At 41.8% G+C, this 26,875-nt stretch overlaps 1 protein-coding gene across 3 annotated transcripts in view; it reads left to right on the top strand.

Annotated features, from left to right (window-relative positions):
* Positions 1-26,875, top strand: part of tiam2b (TIAM Rac1 associated GEF 2b) — a 120,507-nt gene that overhangs the window by 3,807 nt on the left and 89,825 nt on the right. For 2 of the 3 annotated variants that reach the window (XM_088626603.1, XM_088626598.1), the window contains exon 1: positions 16,445-16,666. The exons of the other annotated variant lie outside the window; for it this stretch is intronic. The gene's annotated coding sequence lies outside the window, so the exon portion shown is untranslated. Of the gene's footprint in view, positions 1-16,444; positions 16,667-26,875 lie in introns of those variants that run through there. 3 annotated transcript variants of the gene reach the window in all.

The following is a 26,875-nucleotide window of genomic DNA, read 5'->3' as shown; positions in this document are numbered from 1 at the left end:
TCACAGACTGGTGTTCATTTTTTGTGAGAATTAGAAATCATTACAAACGAAATTCCTGTTTGTGTTCTAAAACATACAGAAGAGTGTATTGTGGTTTTACAACTTAAATGTTTTCAGTCTTTCCAGTTTGGAGGACTTATGTTAATGCTCTTGATTAGGAGTTTGATAAATTCAAACTGAAGTTAGTTCTTATAAACACATTTGCTGTTAAATCTTACCTGTTATAAACAGAACTGTAGGTAAATGTACCCACTCTTAAGTTAATTCACACCCCATTTACTGCCTTTGTTTCTAAGTACCCTAAGATATCCATGAAACCGTGATTAAAATTCTGTGCTTTAAGGAAGAGGACAGGAAGGGTGTGGGGATGTGATTTTTATCACACACCCAGTCTGAGGATCAAGAAGGTATTGAGAGGACAATCCCCAGTGCCTAAGAGCTGTATTTAAAAGATTGATGTTTAGCGTAAGTTACCAATTGTGGTCAAGCAACACAATTCGACAAGTATATCTGTGAACTGATGTATTAAATTGGCCTAAATGCACTCCCAAAGGTCCTGTTTTCTATTCCTATGTGTAGAAAACCAATACAATTATATCTCTGTCCCAGCAACCATTCTGATTTCAGTGAGAACTGCATTTGGTCACCTGTAAGAAATGCAATATCTATAAGTCTAGCAGGATGGCTTTGACCTATTTGTGGGAATTTTTATGCAGTTATACTTTCCTCTTACTGTAAAAACATCCTTCACGTGTGATAGGCTTAGTGCTGTCAAGAGAAGCTTAGAACCATATCTTTCGACAGATGGCATAACCTTTAAAGTACAGTGTAACTGTTGAGGTTTCTCACCACTACTTTTCTTCAGTAGACAAAGTTTGCCCTTCTCTTTAGTTCATTGTGCAGTATTGCCACATTTATGGTCACAACAGTGGGAAAGAAGGTTAAGAGAATTCAGACACAGTGGCTAAATGTCTCACAGCTACCTCATGTGGCTCATCTCTTATACTGGGCACTAGAAGTCGCTGTGGTGCTGGGGTACTCGCCCAATACTGAATAGTGTCTATGGTCTGCACACCGGACAGCGGAGTTCAGATTATTTTCCACTCGTCATTCTAAGATTAAATCTCAAGACTTAAAACACTCGTTCTTGTGAAATAGCCAATAAATGTACGAGTTGTGTAATTAGGCTTGGCTCCACTGAAATGAAAGCAGCAGTAGTAGTGGTTAGCGCACAGTACTCAAAGGTAGGAAGTTGCAGGTTCAGATCGTCGGGGGAGGGGGCTGCTGTTGTACCCTTGAAGATGGTACTTCACTCAGATGTTCCAGTAACGTTGTTTAAAAGGCTACAAACGCAAGCCTTAGAATGTACATTTTGTGTATCATGTTATCGAAGCTCGGTCTGCTTTTACCTCATTTAAAAAGTCAAAAGGTTTGGATCTGAATCTGCAAGTATGAGAGGACAAGTGTGCCTGAAACGCTTTTAAGGTGCAGCAAAACAACATCCATTCGTTCAAATATACCACCGTGCCTGTGTAAAATGATCCGGGCTTAAAAGGCGCTTGTAGAGAATAAAGTAATTCTTGGAAGCACTGTGTACTTTCACAGGTTCGGCCTCATCTATAATTATGTGTTCTTCCAGGGCACATTCCCTCAGACAGGTGATATAAGAAATCAAAGAAACGTGGAACGACAAATCACATGGCTGGATTCCACTTCACAACATCAGAAGAGCTCATTCAGAAACTTAACCTTTATGTACAGTAGGCCTGCAGAGACACATGGTTCACCTTTCAAACCAATCCGCTCAGCACCATACAAGGAGGAAGACCCTTTCACCTCACTGCCATCACTCCTAATGGAGAGGCAGGCAACTGCAAACGGGCAGGGATTTCACACCAGTCCACTTCCAACAACGTAAAAATGACAAAGGGCGAGATGTGGTCAGCGTTATTTTAGATTCTCAAAACCTGTTTAGGAAATTTCTGTGCGATTATCTTACTTTACAACCAACAAGTTGAGAACTAGCCCTGGCAGTTAACATTTGTCACAAATGGATATTAACACACCGGCAACCGTGTCATTGATCATAATGTCATTCGGTCAGTATTTGATCATTTAATAAATTTAATCACGGTTTTTTTCCCCACCAGTGGTTCGCTAATGAAACTTGTTAGGTGCTAAAAATTAGTTAAGGGCGAAACCCTCAAATACACCAATTCTCTTAATTAAATTTTTGCTTTTATAACAAATTGAGTGTTTTCTAACAAACTGATTTGAAATGTTTAGCCTCCATTTGTTTTTCCAAAGCCTACATTTGTAAACCATAATAATCCATTTGAAAGTCCAGCTACACATTTACTTTATTTCAGAAAAATCAACACCTTGTCAAGTTCTGTTGCGTACTCCTCAAATCCCGTGAGGATAAGAGTGCAGAGGATCCTAAAAATAGCTACAACACTCATTTAGAAACCGACTTGGGAACTGGGCTAGAAACACCGTTGATGTTTCTGTGTACTTTGCAGACATACACATGTTTGACAATGTTTTGACTCTGGGGCCCTTTTAAGAGCAATCAATAAAAGCTGAAAAGCTGTAGATTTAGGTACCCCAGTGTAATCCAAACTCTTCAGGCAGATGTTTCACTTTTTAACAGCTTGATTATTAAGAAGAACCACCTTATTGCTGCACCGAAGTGTTATTGTTTTTAAGCATGTTGGATTTCCCTCTGCTAATAGAAAGTAAATATTTCACATGAAATAGCATCAAAAGTTTTAACAAACTGTAGTCTCATGTAGATGGAAAAAGTTATAGCTAATCAATTTCAAATGCAAGTGTGAAGTCTAAAAATGAGCTCTGCAAAGTTTAAATATTTTAAATCGTAGTTGTGTAAAAGCAATATCTATGCCTTGCTTTATTCATGTTCGGAATTATAAACCTCTAAAAAGTGCAAAGTCCAACGGACATCCAACTGAACTTTCACTCTAATAACGTTTCCGACAATTCAGAAGGCAAAATAGATGAGTGTTATAATGGAGAAAAATACACAATGCAGCTTAATCTTGTGGATTATTGGCGCAGTATTTCTGACCATGCTAAAAAGACCCTTGGCAAAGGCTGGCTCAGCTGGCACTGCCATCGCAACTGCAGGGGACAGGTCGAAGCCATGCGACGCTCCCACATTCTGTGGAATTAAGATCTCCAAGATCAAGGGGCACTGTAAGAGGGAGCGAGTATACTGTAGATCTGTACACTGAGACATTATGGCAGCAAACGTCAATCTGTTCTGGAAAGAGTTGTGAAGAGCTCATTTCAGGAACAAAGTACAGCACGGTGCAAGGCGTGGGTCAAGGAATTAGTGCAGGATCACCAAAGCATTTACAACATGTACAAGTTGAAGAAAGGCCATAAAACCGTATATTCGCTTTAATAATTCACACTTCATGCTTGTCCTGCCTGGGAGACACCTCTGTATCCCCCAGTGCAATACTGATAGAGGAAGTCTTTAGTGCCCACTGCAATATCTCTTTCAAACAATGTAGTGGAACTATCTTCTCCCTCATATTACTGTAACACTGTTGCACCGACGTCTTGGTTGGTACATTTTGTCTGTCCACTGTGTTGTTATTATGTTGGGAGTGTGCTGCAAAACAAATTTCCCAAAATGGGACAATACAGCTTGAATTGAATTGTGTATAATAATCTAACAAGTAATACGATTTGCAACTGTTCAAAAGTGTACTGCATTGTTGCAGTGGATCGAGCCAAGTGGTAAACTGGGCCAGCTTCGGTGGCACTAATCTCTTCCCCTAAATGTGACCTCCAGCTCGAACCAGCAGCTGGCCTGCCTCTGGGACTGGAGGAGGAACACTGGTACTCAGTCCTGGCTTGTGCACCCAGAGACACAACAGCAAGATTACTTTGTGAGCACTAACGTGATGGCCCATAGTCTTTAACACAGTTCTTACAGAATTTCTGTACATAAACTTCTCTAGTGCTGAGCAATAAATTATTTTCCTTCATACTACTGGTTTGGTATTATTTGCATACATTTTATTTCCACACTAACAAAGTCTGCTTGCATGACATTTATCTGTAGTGTACAGTAGATTGTGTGGAATCGTGTAGAATTCAAATTCTAGGTGTTTTTTGTCCCCACAAAAAAAGTGAATAATACATTGATTGAGACATGTGAGGCCAAACTGATTTGCGTCACTTTGCCCCTTAGATATGGGACCTCCGTTCATCCACAAGAATAACGAGTTGAACAGTTTGGTAAAAGCAGAGTGTCAACTTTGTTTGGTCATTTCAGCCAAAAGGCCCTTAAGTCTGAAAATCCAACACTTGGTTACCGGCTCAGAATCAGGTATTAAACCCAGCCTCTGTCTTTGTCAGGGGGAGCCTCCTTATTCCCTGCAGAAGTCAACACATCCAAGACCTGTGGCAGTAATTTGTGGATTGTTAGCTGTAGTGTGCTGTGGGTTGTGAGCTGTTCTGTTCTTGTTTTGTTTCTTTCTAAAGGGAACAGCGTGATCTAAAAATGCTTTTTAAATCACTGTTTGCGCCTTCCTTGTTTATTGTTTCCGTGCAGTGATTCACACATTGCTGTAGGACATACGCCTGGAATTCCATCACGACGGACCAAAGCTGTGGTCTGCTTATGAGAAAACACCCTGTGGCTTCTTATTAACACAGCTGTGGAATTGCTCTGGACCTAAGGAAAGAATACAGTGGATTTTTGTTTTCTGGTGTAAAACAGACAAGCGTAGTCAACCCTCAAATCATTTTTTAACAGTAATGTAATATCATGTGTATTGGTGAATCTGTCCCCCTAAAGAAAACTGCTTAATAGAGAAAGATCTAAATTCGCTTCTTAAGTGATAAAAACAACAACATAATGTTGAACTCATTGCCCCAGTAATGGTCATTTTTAAAATCCTTTGCCCCACAATCCTATCTTTTTAGCAGCACACATCAAGACGTAGCAAGAAGAAAATGTTGATCTCAAAGCTGCTCTATGTACTTTTCCATAGTCTGTAGTAATTAGGGTGTAAAAAAGAAAAGGCAGCCCCACGAGATGATTCTCTAGCTGGCTCGTTTGTTGTTGTTTGTTGTGTGTTTTACGCTGGAAAGACCTCAGATCATCATAAACATACAGCAGATTTATGTTTCTTTCTGACTTTACTGATACCCTGGTGTCGGTTCTGTGACAATATTTCCTGGATCTGTGTTGTGAAGTATAGTATATGGCCAAGTCTGGAGTTTGAGAAACTCCTTGAGAAATCTATGCCATGCAAAACGTCCGAGATATGCAAAGTAAAACAGACATTTGCAAAGCAGCATAGTTAGGTGCTCCTAGCAATGAGGCCGGTTTGCTTGTTTCTGTCCAGCCTTGACGTTTTGTTTCACGAAGTAGTCAGCATTTTCGTGATGGATTTGCCCTGCATCGACGGGATTTAAATATTTATGCCCATGCTCATTACTGACAGTCAGGTGGCTAAATCCCATGTCCACATTCTTGACTGCCTTTTTTCCTAGTCTTAGAAAATAATTGTGATTCCCTTTTCGGCAGCTTAGTCTGTTTTCCTGATTAATTTTCATTGGAAATTAGATTATGCACTGCAGTGTTTCGCCTCGACGATTGAATAGTATCTGGATGCAAGTCATTCATCCGCAAAAGCCCTTCCCTGTTCAGTCCCAATTGACAGCCAGAAGTAAATTCTCAGAGGGCAACGGCATTAAGGCAGCGCAAAACTGGCATCTGTGATAACGCTTGTGATCTGCAGGGAAAGGCGCAGAATATCCTGAGTCTGTGAATCTCAGGACTGAAATAAGCCAAGGTGAAATTTGCCATTTAAGGAATGCAAGTGAGATTTCCCAGACTTTATTGTAATATAGCACCAATTTATTTTCACCTCTGTGGATACTTCTTGCAGAAAGTTTTCAATGTCTGCCTCAGTTGGTTTGGTTTTCGTTCTAAACTAAAGCAATTTCCGTCCCAAGACTTTCAAAATCTCAGAATGCTCCAAACCAGAGGTGCCCTGTGGCAGTGTTCAGGTGTGTGTTCAGGCTGTGTTCAGATCTGACCGGCTTTGCTCCGAGCCCCTGCCTGTCCTCTCGTGCGCGATTTCAAATCGATAGCAGCGCTATCCTCATGCATGAGAACAAACTAAAGAGCTGCGAGTCTGCTTCCCGGGGGATTCTGCTGAAAATGAGAAACATGAGTCTTCTTGGCGATTTCATTTGAACAAATAAATAGACAAGAGAAAAGTCTAACCCTGGTGTGTGAAGCACAGAGATAGACCAATCTTGTCAGGTTGCCAAGAGCTATTGCTGATGTGCCTGGACCAAAGAGAATGAGTGAGAAAGACCAATTACAGTGGGTCAGTGGATGCAGTATTTCATTTCAGCTTTGACATATTTTACCCCTAAGGCAGGAGTATAATTGTGTGGTAATTCCCTATCCAATTGTTTAAATGTTGGCCAGTTTCTCTTAGTGCCTTGGCACAAAATTTGTATTGTACTCTCTGTTCAAGAAGATTATAACACCAAGTTCCGGCACATGAACACAAGGGATCTGCACATATACATATAGGAAAGCTATTATATACTGTATATATAATATGAGCAGTCCTACCTGTTAGACACATCGGTGCTAATTCACTAACTTTATTTAGACATTGGTCAGCACATTACTTCTTCATTAGTTCTTTATCTTCACTTTATACAAGTAAAAAAGTCTGTGATAGTGAGTGTGAGTCTTCTCATGAATGATTTTTATGGAGATAAATTACGAAAGACTAAAATTCACTTCTTTGTTTTTTGTATTTCCTTCACATTCAAGTCAATAAACACTGTTGCTATGTTTGCTTCTGCCACTGCCTTTAAAAACAGAAATGCTTCATACATTTATATATATAATCTTGCTGTCATTTCAGTTAGTATTGGATGCGGTTTAGACAGTAATAGAAAATGACCATTACTCACTGTTCTTTAATAGAATATTTAATCCCTGTGGTCAGTAATGTATAGCAAGTTTCTGGCATTAATTAAGCAACTCCCTTCTAACAGTCATTTTATGGGGCAAATAAATATAAAATCTTGGCAGCTTATTTCCCTATTGTTTTACTTCAACAATTAATAAGATTGACTTGATAATGTTTCCTGGTGTTTCATTGTGACGCTTTGGAGTTAAGAGTTGCAGTGATCTATTAAGGTAGGTAGCCCTAGTTGTGCAAACAGTGGACATTTTAAAAAGTATTCTAAATGTTTTGTAAAATAACAGTATCACATGAAATCAAGACAGAGAAGTACAGATCACACAACAGATTGTTAGATAATGTTAGATAGTGCAATGCCAGATTTTAAGCTCCTCAAATAAAGTACACATCTTTTCCATACCTGTCATTTTTATCTGTACTGTCAGGAAAATATAGATGGCAGTGTGTTAAATGAGTGTCTAGCTGTTCTAAGCCATGCTGTGATGTCAGTAAACTAGCAGAATATGTATTTAATGACAGTTAGGTTTTTTAATAATAATTAATTATTGCTAAGAAAGTTTAAATCCCTCCAATCGCTTTTTTTTGGGGGGGTTTGCACATGCTACAAACACATAACAAAGAGAGCTCAGATGATACAGTATAGCCAAGTGCTGTGTGCTCACAATTACACTATTGCGGAATCCCTATCATTTGCTGCCTCTGCCCCTTTCGTCATGTGGTTGCAACAACGGAATAAAAATCTGATTATACTGTATTAAAGCCCTGCCCTTCTGCGCTGCGTTTGCGTTCGTGACCGGCACTGTGAGCAGTTCCGGTGAACACCTGTAGGGGTCACCCTTGATACCCAGTGCATTTGAAATGCAATTTACCGGAACACTTCCTGAGACCAAGGACAGGAAAGAAGTTGGCGTGACACCCTCTTTATAAGGAGCCTGAGCATGCAGTAGCTGGGGTTAATAGCAGCAGAGTTCCAGCTGTGAGCAGAGGAAGAACATAGCACCAGGTACCTCAAGGCCAGGACTAGTTTCCCACTGTGCCAGCATTTCTGGGTGGGGCACTCAGTTGTGAGTTTTTATATTGTGTAATGTTTCAGGATCCCAGGGAATCCTGAGTATAAACATATTCTCTTTTCAATAACATGCAGATGATGTATGATACACCCAATCAAAACAAAAGTGATTGATGGTAAATCGGAGTGCCGAGATACAAAATATCCTGTCAGCCCAGGGCGTTTAAAAGACATGCCTTTTTTCTCATTCTCTTTGGCAGGGAAAGTGTAATTCTGTTCAGTGTCATTCTGTAGCACGCATATGTTTTGGAAGGAAGTTAGCATGCCTTGTTATGCCTTCAGTTACTAGTGCTGCCTAGTGTCATCCCAAAAATGTCCCTGATGAGCAGTTCAGTGATGATTCACCATCTACATGATGCTTTGGGTTCTCCTTCAAACCATACAAGTCACATGAGAAAACAGACAATTTATGGTGACCATTACTGTATGATCTGTAAAGCCACTTACTATACATTTAGTTGGCACGTAACACGTAGCACCACCTTAGTGCCTGGAGGTGCCATATATTCAAAGGTTATGTGTTCATAATGATTACACAGCATCTGTTACAGGTTTGTATTGTGTCATTTCACGAGTCCAATCCCTTCAGGACACACAATTTCTGAACAGTCGTTTTCTGAATCAAATCATTTTACAGTTTATGCCGTCACCAAAACACTGTTCTTTCACTTGTAGTGGAATATATGACTTTCTGGAAGTAAGAATTCCATTGTACCAGTACATGTACTGGTTACATATGGCAATAAAGTTCAAGTTCAAGACTACTAGCCATTAGAGTAGGTGTCAGCTCATGGGGTGTTGCTACAGATTTCGGCCAGTCAAGTGATGTTGTATTACCCCCAAAAAATAAAAACAGAAATGCAAAATACTGTGTGCAGATAAAGGCCTGTGACTTTAAAGTTCTTCATGTCCGTGCAAAACGTTTAAGATTGAACGCTTTGTCCCTTTAGCTATCCATACCTCCGTCTTACAGTGTAGTGAGCTCCTGAGCATTAAAGAGAAAGCCCTGAGTTCAGCCTGAGCTGCTCCCTGCCTCAGCAAGCAGGGCTGCGCCCTGGAGACCACTGTCAGTGTGTCCACACATCACAGTCCCATCCGCGGTGGCGCTGCACACATCTGCTGAGGACAGCGTTATCAGAAGAGACTCCAGATGGGACAAGAGGCACGTTATCATGAATTATGGAGAACTGAAAGCAGACTGCCCACCCTCAGAGTAGTCATCCCCATAAACAATGCAGAATTACAGCTATGACTAATGTTATCAAGTCCATGTTTTTCTCCAGAAAGAAGGGAAGGATCAGGACAACAATATTACTTTACAACATGCATCTCGGCCACTACTGGAAAAAAAATATTAACAGGGCCAATTCCTTCTTCATTGGAGTGTGTTTTATCATGGAGTCCGCACTACCTTTGAACAATGTACAATCTGAATCCCTTTTTTTAAATGAAACCTTTATGTAACCAGACCAGGTGAATTAAGAGCAGGTTCTCATTTACAATGATGATATGAAGAGAGCTCTGAATTATACAGCTCTGATCTGAAGTGCAGAACTTTCTATGCATCTATCGTAATAGTAAAAAAAGGAGCATATTATATTCATACATTAGACATAATCAGGCTGCTGGTTACATGGCTGGCCAGCTGTTTAGAATATAGTGCTAACAATGCTAAGGCTGTGGTTAATTCCCTCAGACTTTACCCAAAGGGTAGTGGGAGTGTGGAGCAAGCTATCTATCCATGTTTTCGAAGCCAATATCCTGGCTTCTTTCAAGAAACAGCCTGATGAGATCTTTGTGATCAATCGGCTTCTAACCTCTAACTGGGCTAGATGGGCCAAACAGTATTCTCTTGTTTGTGACCTTTCTAAAATTCTGAAAACAATCACCACAAGTAAGATCTTTAGGGTCTCCTCAGTTACCTCTGAGACACCTTCACCCAGTTTCAGCTGTTTCGACCTGATGTTTCCTTGTCTTCCCAGCTATACGGATGGATAACATTTGGAAGATTTTTCTTTTGTCTCGCTACATTTTCTATGTAAATGTTTGCAAATTGCTGTCTAGAAGGGCTGTGGTGAACACTGCCCCTCAACTTGCTTGTTTTGAACGAGCTGTAAACCCAGAAATTCTCCACCGCGCACAGATATCAGCATCAACAACAAGAAACCGATAACAACAAGGGGGGCTCTCTATAAGGAGGTCTTACTGTCCTAAAAACCTGTTATCATTACCTTTGCTGGATTTAACAAAAAGCTGTTGGTGCTCCACCTGGCAGGAGACTTTCTGTTTCTGAAGAAAATATTCTGCTTTATAATTGACGGCAACAATGCAAAAAACAAACTAAAACCAAAAGTACATTTTTTTTGCACCTTCATAAGAAACAGCCCTGACCTCCTACGTTCCTCAGAACAATAGAAATGTTTCTCATGAATCCAAGCTCCACCCACTGTGGCCCTCTACCACAAATGATGTCCGCCGTTTGTCATTCAGTGCTCTTCACATCCCAGACTTCACTGGTTTTTATTGGTATTCTTTTTTTCCAATGTCAGGCAAGCCCACTGAACCAGGTTCGAAACCTGTTTCTTCACCATTACTGTGTGAGCAGCGTAGATATACAGTAGTGTACGGCGTGATTCTGTTTATTTATCATGTGAGAAAGAAAACTCCTCTTCCACAGTGCTCCCTTCCTGCATGACACTGAAGTACTTCACTGAAATTAACACACAGACAGAAACTAACTGCAATATTGTAAAAAACAACTGGTTTCAGCATTCCAATACTACTGTGACTACATGAAGCTAGCCTTTAGACTGGCTTATGTTAACAGTAAATAACTGTTAAAATAAAGTTGCTGTTATACAACACTAGAATTCAGCTGCACGAAATCTGTCAGCTGCCCTCCACAACATTCAACTTCTGGCACAGGGTACATAAATATAAATATACTTGTTTTTCCAGCTAGGAAACAATATGTGGGTTCCTTGAAATCCAAAAAGAAACTTAGAAAACATGCTTTTCAACACTGCAAATAGACCATAAAAAGGTCTTGTAATTCTGAAAGTGGAAATGCATTTAGAGCATATTTTATAAATGGTTTAGATGAAGTGTTAGTGCTGTAGGAAAACTGTCACAAAACAAAAGGTTCTGACACAGCAACACACACGTCTATGTTTTTATTATTCATTTATCTGGAAGACCATTATCTGGAAACCTCCTGTAGCCACTGATATAGGGTCCACCCATCTGTTTTCCAACCTCTTTATCCAATGCAGGGTAGTGGGGAGGCCAGAGCCTGTCCCAGCATGCAGTGGGTGCAAGGCGGGGCACACAAACACACACACAGGCCAATTTTTTTCCCCAGAAGTCAATTAACCTACCAGTGTGTCTTTGGACTGTGGGAGGAAAACCCATGTGAACATGTTGAGATTATAGAAACAGCCCAGGAATTGAACCCAGGGCCCCGCACTGCTAGGTGTCTTTGTCAAACACCTTTCTGGACGGTCCTCTGGTTTTCAGATGTCCTGTCCTGTCCCTGCGTGGTTTACCAACATTTGGCCCACTCTGTCGGAGCGACAGCACAGTGGGGAAAACAAGAGTGCTGGCACAATGTAGGCAAAATGACAAAAACACGACACTGACTTTCAAACCGTTTGTGAAGTCCCCTCGTCAGCCAGAGCTGATACCTGGAAACCTCGCTGTCACTACACAGTCGCCATCAGCCGAAGCTCCCAGCAGGCTTCGTGCTTCTACTTACTGTAACGTGAACTGTTGTGTCTAACCTGTATTTGTAAGATGAATAAAATACTTTTTGCTCAATGGGCTTGGTAAACCAATATTATGAATTGTCATTTGAGTACGTTCCTGGTGGGTTTTTTTTGTTTTGTTTGTATTGTTCTGTTTGTTCAGTTTGAAAATACCTCAGGACTACACATTTACAAAGAGAAGTGTACAAAGATAGATTTACATGGGCAGAAGCATAGAGCAGAAGCTTCTATGAACAGTATCTTCTATGGGCCTTTTTGTGGAGCTTTCCAAGAATTTCATTCCTCTAAATTCAAAGTAAACCTCTCTGCCCTTGATTTCATCGCTGGCTGCATTTTAAAGCAATGCCTGCTAGCACACCTCTTCTTTCAAACCTTCATCCGCTGTTCAACTACAAAATGTCATAAATGCTAATCAGGACAATGTCCTTCCCTGTTCTGTCATCCTCTCTCTCTCTCTCTCTGTGGCCATTTAAAGTTTTCCATGCAGTATCTCAGCTCAACAAGTGTGACGTTGCTAGAGCTTTACAGCTACAGTGTTTGTGTTCACGCTGTATGAAGTTATGCTGCACATCCGTGAGCTTTGAATAAAACACAGAGATTCCTTTGTGAGCTGGTAATTTACATTGAAACAGAAAAAATAATAGGAGGAATTAGGAGGCACTGGACGGAGTCTGTGTGGAGTTTGTGTTTTCTCCCCACGCTCGTGTGGAACTGGCCCTGGGGTGTGTGTCTGTGTGTGCCCTGCGGTGGACTGGCGTCCCGTCCAGTTTCTATCCCTCCTTGCTCCCTTGGCTTGCTGGGATAGGCTACGGCTCCCCCGCGGTGCTGTACCGATGTCACGATTATAGTCCCCCCCCTCCTTAAGGGTGCTCCAGCCCTTTCACTAAAGACTTCATTCTCTGCACCTGTTTCCCATTCCCTGCCCACCTTAAAAGCCAGGCGCTGACGCTCATCCGGGCTCTGCATCTGATTTCCGTATCGTGCGAGTCCGGGACCAGGAAGCGCCTGGTCCCGTTAAGGTTTTAACCTCTGTTCCCGTTCCTGTTCCCCGTCCGCCGGTTCCGACCCGGCCTTCGTGGTTTTAATTTCCTTCCTCTGATGGATCTCCTGGTTTTGGACTTACCCTTGTGTTTTGGATTTTCCCTAAGGACTACTCTCGGATTGTTCGCCTCGGCCACACCTCCCCGTGCACCAGCGCACCTTGGACACGCCCCCTTGTCTTCAGCCCCGTTTTCCTGCATGACGTTTTCCTAGTGTTTCCCCACTCCGTCGGACTGTGTCGTCCGCATAGGGTCCGGAAAGAACTGTTCGTTACAACCGAAGGAAGCGGTTAGAAACTAGATGGACAGTTTCCCAGCTAGCCGTGTCAAAAGGTGATGTGCTAATGAACAGGGCTGTCCTGCCCCTGAGAGAGTTCTCCCTCTGTCTTTCTGAATTCCCCCTCTGTGGCTCGGGCTCATGGTGCCGAGCACGAAGGCAGCTCCCTGTGTCACAGGACGCCAAGCTGCTCCATCTCCTAGAAACCCATGATCATTGGTGTGTACTGTGTGCTACTGGGAGGACCACGACATACTTTAACCACCAGTAGCTCATTTCCTTCAGTGGTGTTCAGTGAACCACACTCACTTTTCCCTGCCTTTAGGGCTCCGGACACCCTACTGTACTGCAGGGAGAGTGACCTTTTAACTCTTGGACCTGAGGGCTGAGCAATGCTCTCATCACTGCCACCAGTGTACCAGAGGAAATGTCAAGATATGGGAGTAGTCAAGCCCTAACCTTAATCCTATCCACCATGCATATACTGTATACAGAAATGTAATTGAGTCCAATTAACACGCATCGTAGGTCAGATTGTGGTCACGATTTCTTCATGCGTGACTGACACGCAGTGCAGATCAACATACAGCTTTGCAAAGCAAAAGCAGCAAAAAGTGACAGCGCATTCTTTTACAGACTTAACGGTAGCAAGATACAACCATCGTGCTTCTTTCCAGACATTACGATAGAGCACCACCGATATCTTCATTACAAGAAAAGCATGAAGGAAAACCCCACTACAAAAGAATCGGAAAGATTTTGTGGAGAAAGGCTAACAGTCCCCTTACCAGCGGAAGAGCTGCAAGTACTTGCTGTTTTGCCAATTGTATTCTTCTGGCAGAAATGCAGCTTTCTTTTTCTGCCCGGTATTTACTCAACTTCTTACCTCTCTTCATGCCCGGCAGCTAATCTGAGCGCTATGCATGAGACAAATGGATTTTTCCGTAACCTTTTTTACAATAACTTCATTCTCATTGTTCTTCTGGAAAAAGACTGCTCAGGCAGCAAGCACCGGGTTAGTTTCCTTGAAAACAAAGAGATGAATTACAGTTTTGGATGAGCTATAGAAGCCGAGACACCTTTAGAACCAGGAGCCCGGTGCTTTTATCCTTATTCACCACGCTGTCTGGGTCCCCAGCCCAAAGTGAGCAAAGTCAGCTTGCATCACTGTCTGCAGCGAGAGGCATTACAAATCAGCACTCGCAAGAGCGCAAAAAAAACCCACCGGACTGTAGAAACAGGGAGTGCATTAAACAGTCTTTTAGAGAGGTTCTTCAGAATTGTTCTGGTGAGGCTGAATGATCAATGCAGTCATTGAGTGAGTCAGTTAAAAAGAACAGTTTGGAGTAGCGTTCAAGGACTCTGAAACTAAAGTAACTGCTCTAGTGCAATATTCTGTTATGTCTGAATTTTGGTGTATCATTGCTGTCCACTCTTTTACTGGACACCCACAGACTTGCGCGCCGACTATGAGGTCTTTCTGTTGGAGTGTAAAGCTCTGATGGCACCCTTTCCTTACTGGTGTAACTGGTACAAGCCTATCAGTTCTTTACTGGACACCCGCAGACCTGCGCGCCGACTATGAGGTCTTTCTGTTGGAGTGTAAAGCTCTGATGGCACCCTTCCCTTACTGGTGTTACTGGTACAAGCCTATCAGTTCTCTTGACTCTGCAGTTTTCATTGAGGACATCAGGCTTAAGTCACTTCTGTCAAGGCTCATGGTTAAACAAGTTTGTCTTCGAACAGGGATTGTTCGTTTTCTCTCTGAACGGCTTTGAGGCTTGTGAATTTGGGGGATTTCTCAGTGAGAAATGAATCGTTTGATAGGCTGTTGGCACCAGATGCAGAAATGGTTTATGGCACAAAGAATTACTGCTAAGTGGGTACGCGGGACATTTGCCGAAGAAGTTAAAGATAGATGTTTGATCGGCGTCAGTTGGTAACATCATTTGGCAAGTTATTTCAAGGCATTGCCGAAAAGTAAAAAGTCAACTGGCATCGCCGCCTACAGTGCAAATCATTTTGAAACATGTAGGCAACAGACAAAATATCTACACCACAAGTTAACAAACATATGGAAGTCATCATCACAGGAGCTCCTGAAGGGACCATTCTCCTTTGTGTTCTGTGTGGTGTGGTTTAGCAGAGACCAAAGGCTAGACAATAAATCAGTCCTGCACAGATGCATGTGTAGAGAAACACTGATCAGCGCGCTGTTGTCTGCGAGCGACCTGATCTCTGCCCAGAAAAGCAACTCCAGGCGGCGCGGTATAAATTCAGATATCTCCCCCAAATGACGGATCACTCTGGCAGACAACCATAAAATCCGAAGCAGGGGAGAGGAGAAGGAATTCCACCACAAACATGGCCCACTCACAGCCCCAGATCTCAATGTGATTAAACGGGCGCCCCCACACAGGCTTGTGGGATAGAACACCCCAAACCAGTGTCAATTGAAGACCTGAAGCGCAGTCTCTTTCATGTGTGGAGCGACCCGGGACATAGCCTCAGCCCAGAATTTACTGGACACAAAAAGAGTAGGAGGTTCGACCAGTTACTGATTAACAATGTGAATTACAGTAACCTACCCAAAATATATAGTAAATGACTCTGTATTCATGTGTACAGTACAGTATATATAACGATTTCAATTCCACAGAGACGTATTCTCAGTGATGAGAATGTGTTTTCAAGCAGCGCAAAGGCGCAAGATTTATTGTCAACTTTTTGGGGGGACACTGGTGGAGACGACGCCATCCAACAGTATCTGCATAAACCAGTACAGAAAATAATACCAACATTGTATGTTTTATAGCGTGTCTCATGTCACGACATCTCAAAACGGGTTACAGATAAGGTAACAAATCGACGATACGTAGAAAATAAACATTTCTGTATTTATTAAAGTTGGGAAACGCATGACCTACAGAAATGTGTGGTTGAAAGGCTTTTTTGAAGACCGTTGTTAAGTCCTCTTTTTGCTGGCTTACGTCTTCTGCTGTACAGTTAATTATATCGGGCTCCAGTAGTTATAATTCCACAAAAACAAAATTCTTCCTAAAATACCAGTATGAAAGTATAAAAATCTGTGGCTTGCGTAAATTTAGCTCCGTTTACTTCCACATGGAATGCTGCGCGAAAACAAGCCAAATCTCTTTAAAAACGTCCCTTCCTAAGGCCTCGACTGATTGGTTTGCGTTGATATATATTCTAATGAGTTCAGCAGCTGCAAAGACCTGATAGATGGATGTTGTTGTCCGTCAGGGGGAGGTGTGGTTTGGTCTAATGCTACACAATGAAAAAGATTGATTATATGTGGTTCAATTTAGCCAGGAGCTTTCCTCAGACGCAGTGCAAGGGGCGATGGAGAATGGCAGATAGGCAGAAGCGAGTATTTGTTACCGCAGGAAAATAAGAACGCAAAAAAATTAAGAAGCGAATGGAAATACACGATTCAGCAGAGTGTGGTTTTCTCCAAGTACGTCTTAGAAGTTGAACGTCGTCCTTTTAGTTATCTGGTAAGTTTTATACAGTGACTTTTTTGAACTCCTTAAAATCGGATAACAGGAACCCAGTTCTCATTGTGCTGTCGCAAACTTCAGTAGTCCCCAGTAGGTGAATATTGATTCGATTTATTTAAGATTTTTCAATAATGATTTTAGCACAAAGGGTTTGGGATGATTGTGCCTCACTGTAGCACTGCTTTATTTGTCCTTGTTAAAAGTTTAAGGCGAGGCAGTTATTATACTTTTAAAGTGGGGTTTCCTGTGATTCCGAATTAAATAAGTTGTGTTTCTCCGACGTATTATGTTTGAGGGCTAGATTCAGTCTTCGGGCAGCTGTGTGATTGTGTAGTCTTGGATTACAGCTGTTGCTGCTGTGACCAAATAGTAACATTTGCATCTCAATAGGTCAGATGTCTGGATCGCATCTTTTTAAAGACTAGATCTTGCATTGTGTACGTGAAGGAAAACTTGCTAGTGGGAAAAAAACACTGACACTCGATGTCGTGCTGTGCTGTAGTTGAATATGCCTGTAGTGTCTGCATTTAAAACGTGGCACTATCAACAACTGTTATTATTGCATGAGCTTGAGCAGGCTTCGCTACTATCGGAACTTTAAACCGGATTTATGGAGAGAGAAAGGAGGGGCGCGACTCTTAATTGTGAGAAAAGAAACGAGGTAGTTAAAGATAAATTGTAATCGCAACAGGATTTGTGGGACGTGTTCAGTCTAGATGAGGAGAACCGCTGGTGTTTGCGGTGGATTAGGAGCTGAAAGTTGAAGGCAGGGATTTTGAGCTCATGATGATGTGAAACCATGCAAAGGATTTGTGAGCAGCAGCGATTTACGCCCGAAAAAAAAGTTGGAAGAGGGGACCTCGTTTCTCGATAAAGCATAAACGTTAGCAGAATGGAGTTTTCGAAAATAAAATAATTATACAGGTTATATCCTTAAAAGGCGATGGGGTTCAGATCTTAACATTTTATTGACCAAAAAGGTAGAAGAAAATGACAGGATCTCTTATGGATTTCCAAAAGTCTTCGGCGCTTGGTTTTGGAGTGCCTCGCAAGCTCTTCGGTGTGCGGGTGAAAGTGTTTGAAGGCTTGGAGGCTGGAAAATTGCACATTGGCAGTATTTGCCGGGTTCCATTTTTTATGAGCGCACTTCGTAAAGCGCCCCCCGTTTCAGTTCAATTGAATTTAGGATTTGCGAATTAATATCACAGGAGGGTGGAAACGCGAACCGAGACAGACGGCACGAAAGCAGCTCTGCGTGGTCCGCCAAATGCAAAATCCTGCGAGCCTTTGTGTGGTTTCGTTGAAAATAGTCTTGGCATAAAGCGTTTATTGTAGTCGACGGAACCATAGCGGGGCTTCAATGCTAAATGAAAGAAGGGCAGCGAGGACAGATTGAAACAAAAGTTCATTGAGCAAAAAGGAAATTCCAAAATAAAATTTATAGCATAAAAAATCAGAGCATATTATCCTAATTAATCGGAAAAGTGACACCAACTTTTATGAGAAGTGTAATTTGAGCTACATAACTGCTAATTGTCAGTTTTAGTGTTTGCAAAATATTTGCTAGAAACCTTATTTTTTAATAATATAAGGTTTAATGCTCCACAACCCGAGCGATGTGTGGTTAGGGGGACTCTTCGGTTTTTAAGACTCGGGAGCATTCGGTGCAATTATGTAGGCAAGTCACGAACAAAATATCGCAACACCACTGCAGTTACATTAAAAAAAAAAAAACTTTTGGGGATTGAAACGGCCGAGAAATCTGCTTTGGATGTAAAATTATAACAGCACCACCGAAAATATAAAATAATGGGGATTGCAATATTTTAGTGTTTCCACTTTTTAATATGTGAATTTTAAAAAAAAGTGTACGAATACGTTAATAACATGTCTTTAAGATTTGCTCTTCAAATTAATTAACCATCCAGTGTTTTGGCCTGACCAGCTGACCCAAAGAGGTAGTTTTTTGTTCTCCTTTCCATCAGTCAAGGCAACTTTTGTGGACCTCCGCATCCCACTGTTAAAGCGTTTTATACCTGTTGACTAGACAGACAGCTTCATTTTTTTACACTTCGGAGCAGTGGGTTTCTGTGTTGACATTTAACAGCGGGGAACAGCACCTCCTTTCAAAGCTAAGTAGTTATTCTATACTCCGTGGCATTCATCAGTGTCTGTTGCTGACTGATCCGTCGGCCACCTGGGCTCCCTTTGCTGGTATGTTGGATTTATTCGCAATATTGTTTTAAAGAAAATTGTCCATGCTTGTGTGTTCACACACGCCACATGTAAAAAAAAAAAGGCTCTACGCTTATATAGCGCTTTTCTGGACACGCCACTAAGCGCGTCGCAAGTAATGGGGACTCCCCTCCACCACCCCATCTGGAAATAGACCTACTGTAGCTATGCTGTGCTGATGAGCCCAAAATAATGTGGAACTGGTCAGCTGGCTTCTTATTGAGTTGGACTCTCGTTTGCTCAATTAAACTCTTAATTGGAGCCCAAACCCGGAGATCATCTGTGTGCGACAGTGGGATCTTCTCTTACAGAGAAGCCTTGATCAGCGTTTGTGGTTCCACGCTCCTTCGATGAAACATCGTGATGCGCTCTTGTGTTTTCTTTTTTCCTTCTGCGGAAACGAGTTTTTTTTTTTAAAAAAAAGAGGCGTGAACAAGCGTTGCCTTCTCAGGCGGATCTCTGGGGCTACCGATGCTGAATCCAGGAATGCTCATAATTTTCCGCTGTCGGGAGGGTGATGGGCTGCCTGTGAGATGGGGTGTGTTGGAGAATAACGAGAGGCCGGCGTTACCTCCATTTCTGCTGTGTGCTGGCCCTGCCCGGCCGGGCTAGACAAACTCTCTAGTTGGCCCCTGTGCGATCTGCCTTTCCTTGGCCCGGCCCAGGTTTTTAAGAACCCAGTCCTCAATATGGCGGGTAAGAGTCGGAGAACTCAGCCAGGAGTCGTTACCGGGCTATTTCGTGTCACACGTCGGCACTTATCGTTTTGTTTTACAGTACTTATAGTAACAGTAGAGCGCTCTTAGGGAAATGACATGTTTTTAGCAGGGGACGTGCCGTGTTGTGCTCCAGGATGTTACAGGATGAATGCCATAACAACATCTGCGTCGGTAGGGTGGGGGCATCAGTTTATCTCTGGTTTGCATAAATAAAGCTTCTGGCATATCTCCCGCAAGTCACAATCTTCCCCTTATGACCTGTAATTGTAAAAACAGCTAATGAAAACAATAAATAAGTTAGACCAGGGGAAACAAGCTGCATCTACGATTTAAAAATGTGATGTGTTTCTTGGCAAACCTGTTTTGCTTTTGATTTACGTCAGCACCCAGTGTTGTGATGCTCCGGCCTTCATCGCCTACTTTCAATAGACTAAGGCAAACAGAAGTGTAAAATCAAAACACTGCAATTATCAGTTTATGACTTCTTCCGGCAACACTACAGCAGTATGAGAGAGCCTGCATCCTGTTAAACAGTGGATTAAACTCTATAACACTGGCAGCCTTATTTGCTTCCTAGACCCAGGTAAAAACATTGTTTAAATGAACAATGTAAAAAGCACAGACATGGGTAAAAGTGAGACCTCTTTGAATAGCCTCTCTAGCTGGTATTACGGTTTCTTCCAAGTGTGTATGCTATTTGTGTCCTTTTCCACTAGTGTTTCCTAGCATGTCCTAAATTATCCAAGCATTTCTGCCACAGTCAGATTGATGATTTAGGTAAAGGATATCCTGGCTTTTTTATTTTTGGTGTTTGGGTCTGTAGGCAAACGTGGGTAATATGTGTGTAACTACTGTAAACTGGAGCTTCTTAATGTACAGTCTTTCCACACAATTCCCATTCAGTGCTCACTGCTAAAAGGGGAGTTCAAGTTGCACAGTCCCCTCTTTGACAGTTTTAGTAACACATTCATCCCAAAAGTACAGAGTAAAAGCAGATTTCAGATGTCAATAGCATCACCCCTTAGCTTATTGTAAGATACAGTGACTGCTCTCCAAAATCATCTTTAATGTGCAGACATTAATTTTTTTTTAATAAGCTTGTCATGATGCCTTAAAAGTGAAAGAATGTTGAAGAGGGCTTTAGATTCATGCGCATGTAAAATAAGAGTTCACACTGCTTTATCTAACAGATGTTGAATGCCATTTAAAGTCCACAGAGAATTAGAGGTTTTCCAATTCTAATTCGGATGCGTTGGTCCTTATTTCAATAACAAGGGCAGTAGGTCATCCGTTTGCCTTGATACAAGAGACATCCTGTGCCTGATCTTAGCTGCCGAAGAACTGAGTCTTTGTTTCCCCATTGTAAGACATACCGATAATCTCATCCAAATGAAATAAGCAATTTAGATGTTATCATTTTTGTTCCTGGTTTATTAATGAAAATAGTAGTCCCGCTGTTGTCTGCAGCAGATAAGAAGGTGCTTGTCTGTTGTTTTTTTTTTTCAACGATAAGTGGGTTTTAGAAACCACGCTTTCGGTGTTTGTTTGGCTGGTCGGGGATGGGCTCCTGTTTTTGGCAAACTAAAGGAAACGCAAAAGGCTGGTGGCACCCTGGAGTGTGCCAGGAGCCATAGCAAATGTCCTGGTGCCACAGGAAGGCACACGAGTGCCATTTGGTACAGAAAAGATTTATCTGTCATGGAAACAATATCCTGTTATTTCTCTGGGCTGCCTAGGCCCAGGTGCACACCTCTTGCTAAAATAAATTGTTCTCTGCTTCCTCCACATCATAAGCTTCTTTAATGGCAGGGTGTTCTTAAGCAAGCAGACACGGCACATGCCGAAATGTTCTTGAGAAACGGGTTCATGTCTTACATGCACTGGTATGGAGTCAGCTGAGAATGACTGAGGCACTGTTTGTGTGAAAATGAAGCCTGGATCTGTCACTGTTTCAGCCATGGCGGAAGACAGGGATCTGATCCACATTACGTGGGCTTTGTGGGGAATGTCACCACGACGAACGGGACAGCCCGAGCTCTTCCACATGTTTTTTTCTCTTGGAAGGTGCAGGGCCCAGGATTGGAGCCAGTGTAGTCTTCTTTCAGGACCTTGCGCAGTAGTTTAGTTTACTTAGGTTTTTGTTTCCTAGTGCAAAAAGACAACTTATTAATCAGCTTTAGGTGGGCACATTTCTTATTTATAGACGTATCTTTGCATTACTATTTCTATTTTAGCTTTAAAGACAAGACCGTTATAAAGAAGGGGAACATTCATGAACGACACACTGACAATGTTTAGCAGCCAAGACTTGTTTTTATTTCTGTTACTGTGTATCTCAGAATGTTGTGCTTTCTTAAAACTCATGTTCTCCGGTAAAACTGTTTAGATATTCCATGCAAGTGTTCCAACAGACAGTCCAACTCACAGGTAGCTCTCAATTTATGCTCTCTTAATTCATGCATGTTTAGGTTGGTGCTTCTCCAGCATATATACTACTTCTTAGTTCAGGATAAATTAGTTCTCACTTTAACACACTTGGGGGCTGAGCAGCAGGACACTTGACAGGGTGTTACAGACGATATTCGTTGCCCGTGCCCAGTTGCATGCTGGGATGAATAGTGTCGCTTGGGTGACAGACAGGCTGCTGACTGACTCCACCTCCTCCCTCTCACACTTACTAGATCTAGAAAATGAATTGTCCTAGTCTGTCTCTTCTAATAAAGCCCTAAAACAAAGTAAGAGACTCTATGGGGGAAAAAATCTCTTAAACTAAATTCAGCATTAAGAACTTTTAAATATAGTATTAGTAAAAGTATAAATAATTAGTCGTTTCAAAACTGTAAACCTTAACATTCAGTAAACTAATAATTGTTTAAAACCCTCTGTAAGGACAAATATTTACAATGTTACTTTACAGGACTTTAACCTAAATGGAAGGAAATATGTGCAGGAAAGACATGTCTGTGATCACATTACTGTTGCATATTCCACACCAGTCACCACCCACCACTAACAAGTCTTCCCTTCGCATTTTACATCACATTGTTAAACATTTACAGTCGGTATTCCTGAATTTAAAATCTATGTAGTGTTTACCTTTACCTTATTTTATTATTTGTGGATTTCTCCATTGCTGCGGGTATTTCTGATCTTAGACACAATTTTACCAGGGTTTGTCCATTTAAAGTGAACATGCCGTTTTTTGAGAGCACATCTGGCATGTGGATTGAGAACTACCTGTGTGTCTCCTGTCGTACACCGCTATTTATTTTCTAGCATATAGTTTACACTTGCATTGTACAGTTATCAGTGCGTTTAAATAAAAACACTCCCCTTTGCCGGAGGTCTCTTGTTTGAAGTGTTATGTTGAACTGTGACTTCATGTGCTATAGCATCTCTGGAAGTGAACAGCGAGAAGCTATTCTGTAGAAAACTCTCATACAGCTCTCTGCTTCTGAGGCAATGTGTGGGTGGAGTCTCTGTTCATAAAGTATGGTTAATGAAGCTTCATTAAAAGCAGTGTGGCGAGGACAGTCAAACATTCCTTATTGTCAGCGCTTGAGTATTTCCCAATCAGTGAGGCTGCAGATTCCTTTATGACAGCTGCGTTACTGCCTTGTAGTTTGGTCTCATCAGCCCCCTGGAGGTGGTCAGCGCTGGGAAGGGGGGATGGCCTTTGGAAAACCAGGTTGCTGCTGTAATTGCTCTTTGCTGACCAGTAGGTGGTGCTGTTCCTACTGGGCCAGAATTGCCGAACCACTGCCCCAGCATGGTGACAGGGGATAGAGTGTTGTGAGGTACCAACCTGTGGGTGGGATGTTAAACTGAGGTTCTGACCAATTGGTCATTAAAGATCCCATGTCAGCGTTTTGTAAGAACTGTCCGTACTGTTCATGTCAACCTTGGTATCCTGCCTGAATTCCACTGTGACCTGGGACACTATGGTTTCTCTAGAGTTCCCCCTTGTCTATTAGGGATGTGATTTCTTCCTCTGTAATTGCTTTCTCAATCCTCTGATCTGCTGTCTAGTGGGTCACCCCTGCATCATGGTGGTGGGGCTGCAGTTTTTTGTTGGCTGAGCTGAGTCTCCTCCTGTGTGTGAAAGGCTATGGGATGCTTTTAGGCTGAAGAATGCTATTCAGATACAAGGAGTTCTAATTATCATCTTCTTAAACCACAGACCCCCCCATTCTTTTCATTTAAAGATCCATGCATTCAGGCCGATGTCACCGTCTTGTAAATCTCTCCAGTCAGTGAGCAGAGACTGTGGGCTTTAGAGCTTAGAGCTAGGGAAGTGTGTGTGTGTGTGTGTGTGTGTGTGTGTGTGTGTGTGTGTGTGTGTGTGTCTTATAGTCCCATTCCTCTTCCATTTCAATGAAAGGTTCTTGCCAGATCATCCATGAGTGGTTTTTAATTCTGAAGTGCTAACATCTTTGCTAAGAAGTGCATACTGTACGTCTTGTCCTCCTCCAGGAAATCTTCACCAGATAAGGGCTTCTATCTGTGATTTGTCAGATGTTGGCTGTACTGGTTCTTGTTGTTTTTACCGGTTGGAAGATAATGACAGACAAAGCCTTCTTCACCTACAGTAGAGGATATGGAGATGCAAGAGAGAACACGTTTTAGCTTTAGGTGTTTTTTTTTTAAATAATGCTACTGTTATTTGGGAGGCTTTCTGAAATGCTGAAATTTTTACCCTTACCCTTTAAGTTTTTTTTGCTTATGGAATTAACCATAGCAAATACTCTCTGAAAATAAGCCCTCCTCGTTTTTTAATTTTCGTCAGAAATGCACAGAAAATGGAACAATAAAGAGCACTTGTCCTGCAGCTGAAATTATTTTTGGCTGTGGCAAAGTGTGGCATCCTAACATCTAGTTTGTTGAGCTTTAAACAGTCTATAAAAAGTAGGTGAGCTCAGTTATACGTCCAGGGTTTCCTGAAAGAGGCTAAGGTTCTGAGTGTGCAGGCAGATGACTAACACAAGCAGCTTCCTGTTGGCTGTTGCACCCTGTCATTGGAAAAAGAAACTTTGAGCTGAGATGCCCTTTTAAATGCACAATGAGTTAGTTATTGGTAACTGCAGTCTAATATGTGCTGGAAATAAACTTTTTTGTTTGCTGCTAGTTTAATCAAAGAAGGGTGTTTTTTCCCCCATCTATAGATTATGAGTAATTCAAATTTAATTGCTTCTATATTATTTTTTACCCTGGGTTCAATTCTGGACTATCTATCTGCGTGGCGTTTTTACTGTATGTTCTTTCCATGTTTGCATGGGTTTCCTCCCACAGTCCAAAGTCATCCTGGTGGGTTAATGGGTTTCTGGGAAAACTTGCCCCAGTGTGAGTCACTGTTTGTGTGTGTGTATCTGTCCTGTGATGGACTGGTGTCCTTCCTAGAGCCCGGTGCATGCTGGGATAGGCTTTGGCTCCGCCACAACCCTGTAATGAAACGTGGACAGGTGGAGGTTTTCATTTTGTTTTCAAATTGTTCTGTTGATGTTTTCTTATTTTAAAGCATAGTATTTACTTGTAAATTAATTCTGCTTTCAGCACTCCATTTTCTTCATCTGTACCTATATACCTGAAAAAATTACTGCTATAATTAAGGAAACTTTTTCTTGCTTAACTGACGCCACATTTCTAAAAGAGGACTGGTAGATTGGTATGAAATGCAAATCATTTGTCCTAAAAATGTCAGGAGTAAACTGGATAGAAAATGAAGTGTATGCAGAAAAAAGAAGGGGTAAGTCACCATATTATGAAATTAGGAACCGCTTTCACTGATCATTGAGAATTTCAGGCTTCTTTGCCCCCAACAGATGATTTAAAGCAGATGTATGGTTTGACTTTCATGAAAAAAAGAGAAAGAGCAGAAGGCTTCTGTCCAGCTATAAAAGGTCACTGCTGATCTGGCCTGTGATGTTCTGAGCTCCATTAACTCTCCTGAGAATGTCTGTTTCCATGGATACGCATTGTTCCCTGGTGCTTGCATTCAGAAAGCCTTTCTTAAAGGTATGTTCTACGCTCCATGTGCTCACGTGTCCTCAAAGAGAGGACATTCATGGCTTACCATGATTTAGTAAACATTTCGTTTTATAGCAGGTTCATTGTATATATTTATAGTACTGTTAATGAAATGCATGGCTTCAGAGCTCTGCTTTTTCTCTTAAGCACATATCTCTTGAGACCTGTTACATAAACACAATATTGTAAGATGGATCAGATCTATTGCAGACGTTATGTGGCTGCTCGGCATCTCCTGTTTTGTATTTCTGATTTAATTTTATTTTGTTTTTCTCTTCGTATGGTAGAAAAATGGTTCTGTATAGCCCCCACTAAATAGGCAGACACTAAATGACCTCTTGGTAATCCTGTAACTGTCTCCTTTTCAAGAGAAGGGCAATTACATTTAGCCTGTTACACCACCGAGTAAATAAGAACTGCAAAATTGATTCTGCACACAAAGTGCCTCCTATTACCCTTGCAGCCTGACGTCCATTAACAGGAGGAATAGGCCAATGGGTTTGGCTATGGTATGGTTGAGTAGTATATATGGTCGCTGCACTTGAGCTCTGAAGTGGCAGGTAATGTGCTTAATTTTGTGACCCAATGTTTTATGTACAATATATGCTAGGTTTGGCTATAGCTCTCTGTGATTACTAATGTCATGGATGCAATCAGTGTTTCAGAGGGAGATCTGCACGATTGCATTGAAGTTCCTGGAATTAAATTTCCCAAAACCTCTCTTGAAAGCACTTCTCCAGCTTGGTTTCTAGCCCGGTCTAGATTCTGATGTGGAAGAAATAAATTCACACACAGACTTGCACGATCCCCTGTGTGACTGTGTCTCGATAATATCTGGATAAAATGTATAAACCAAACCCCGGCATACTTGAAGCTATTTTTGATGTGTTTTCTAAACTGTTTATGCACTGTGGGCCAAGTTGGATGGTATTGAAGCCAAAGCTGAAACTTTTAGTGCATCCAATGTGTTTGAAGATCTTGTGTAAAGTATGCAGCAGACTAGTGGTCCTGATATGTTGTCTAGGTACAAAGGTGACTCATTTTTCTATTTGTAGCTCTGTTCTTTTTGTCAGTGCCAGGCTTGGTACACCCCAAGCCTTATGAGAATTGACATTATTTAAAACCAGTTGTGCTTAGATGAGGGGCACGATGACACAAAGGCAGAAACTTTTAATGAAATGGGAAGGCTGCAAAACAAATGCACGGCCCACAGCCCCCTGATGGTTTA

This window comes from Lepisosteus platostomus, chromosome 3, assembly GCF_059453375.1.
Source record: "Lepisosteus platostomus isolate fLepPlt1 chromosome 3, fLepPlt1.hap1, whole genome shotgun sequence".
Taxonomy (NCBI): Eukaryota; Metazoa; Chordata; class Actinopteri; order Semionotiformes; family Lepisosteidae; genus Lepisosteus; species Lepisosteus platostomus.
The sequence above is the reverse complement of the archived record's forward strand: the minus strand, read 5'-3'. Positions and strand labels throughout refer to the sequence as shown.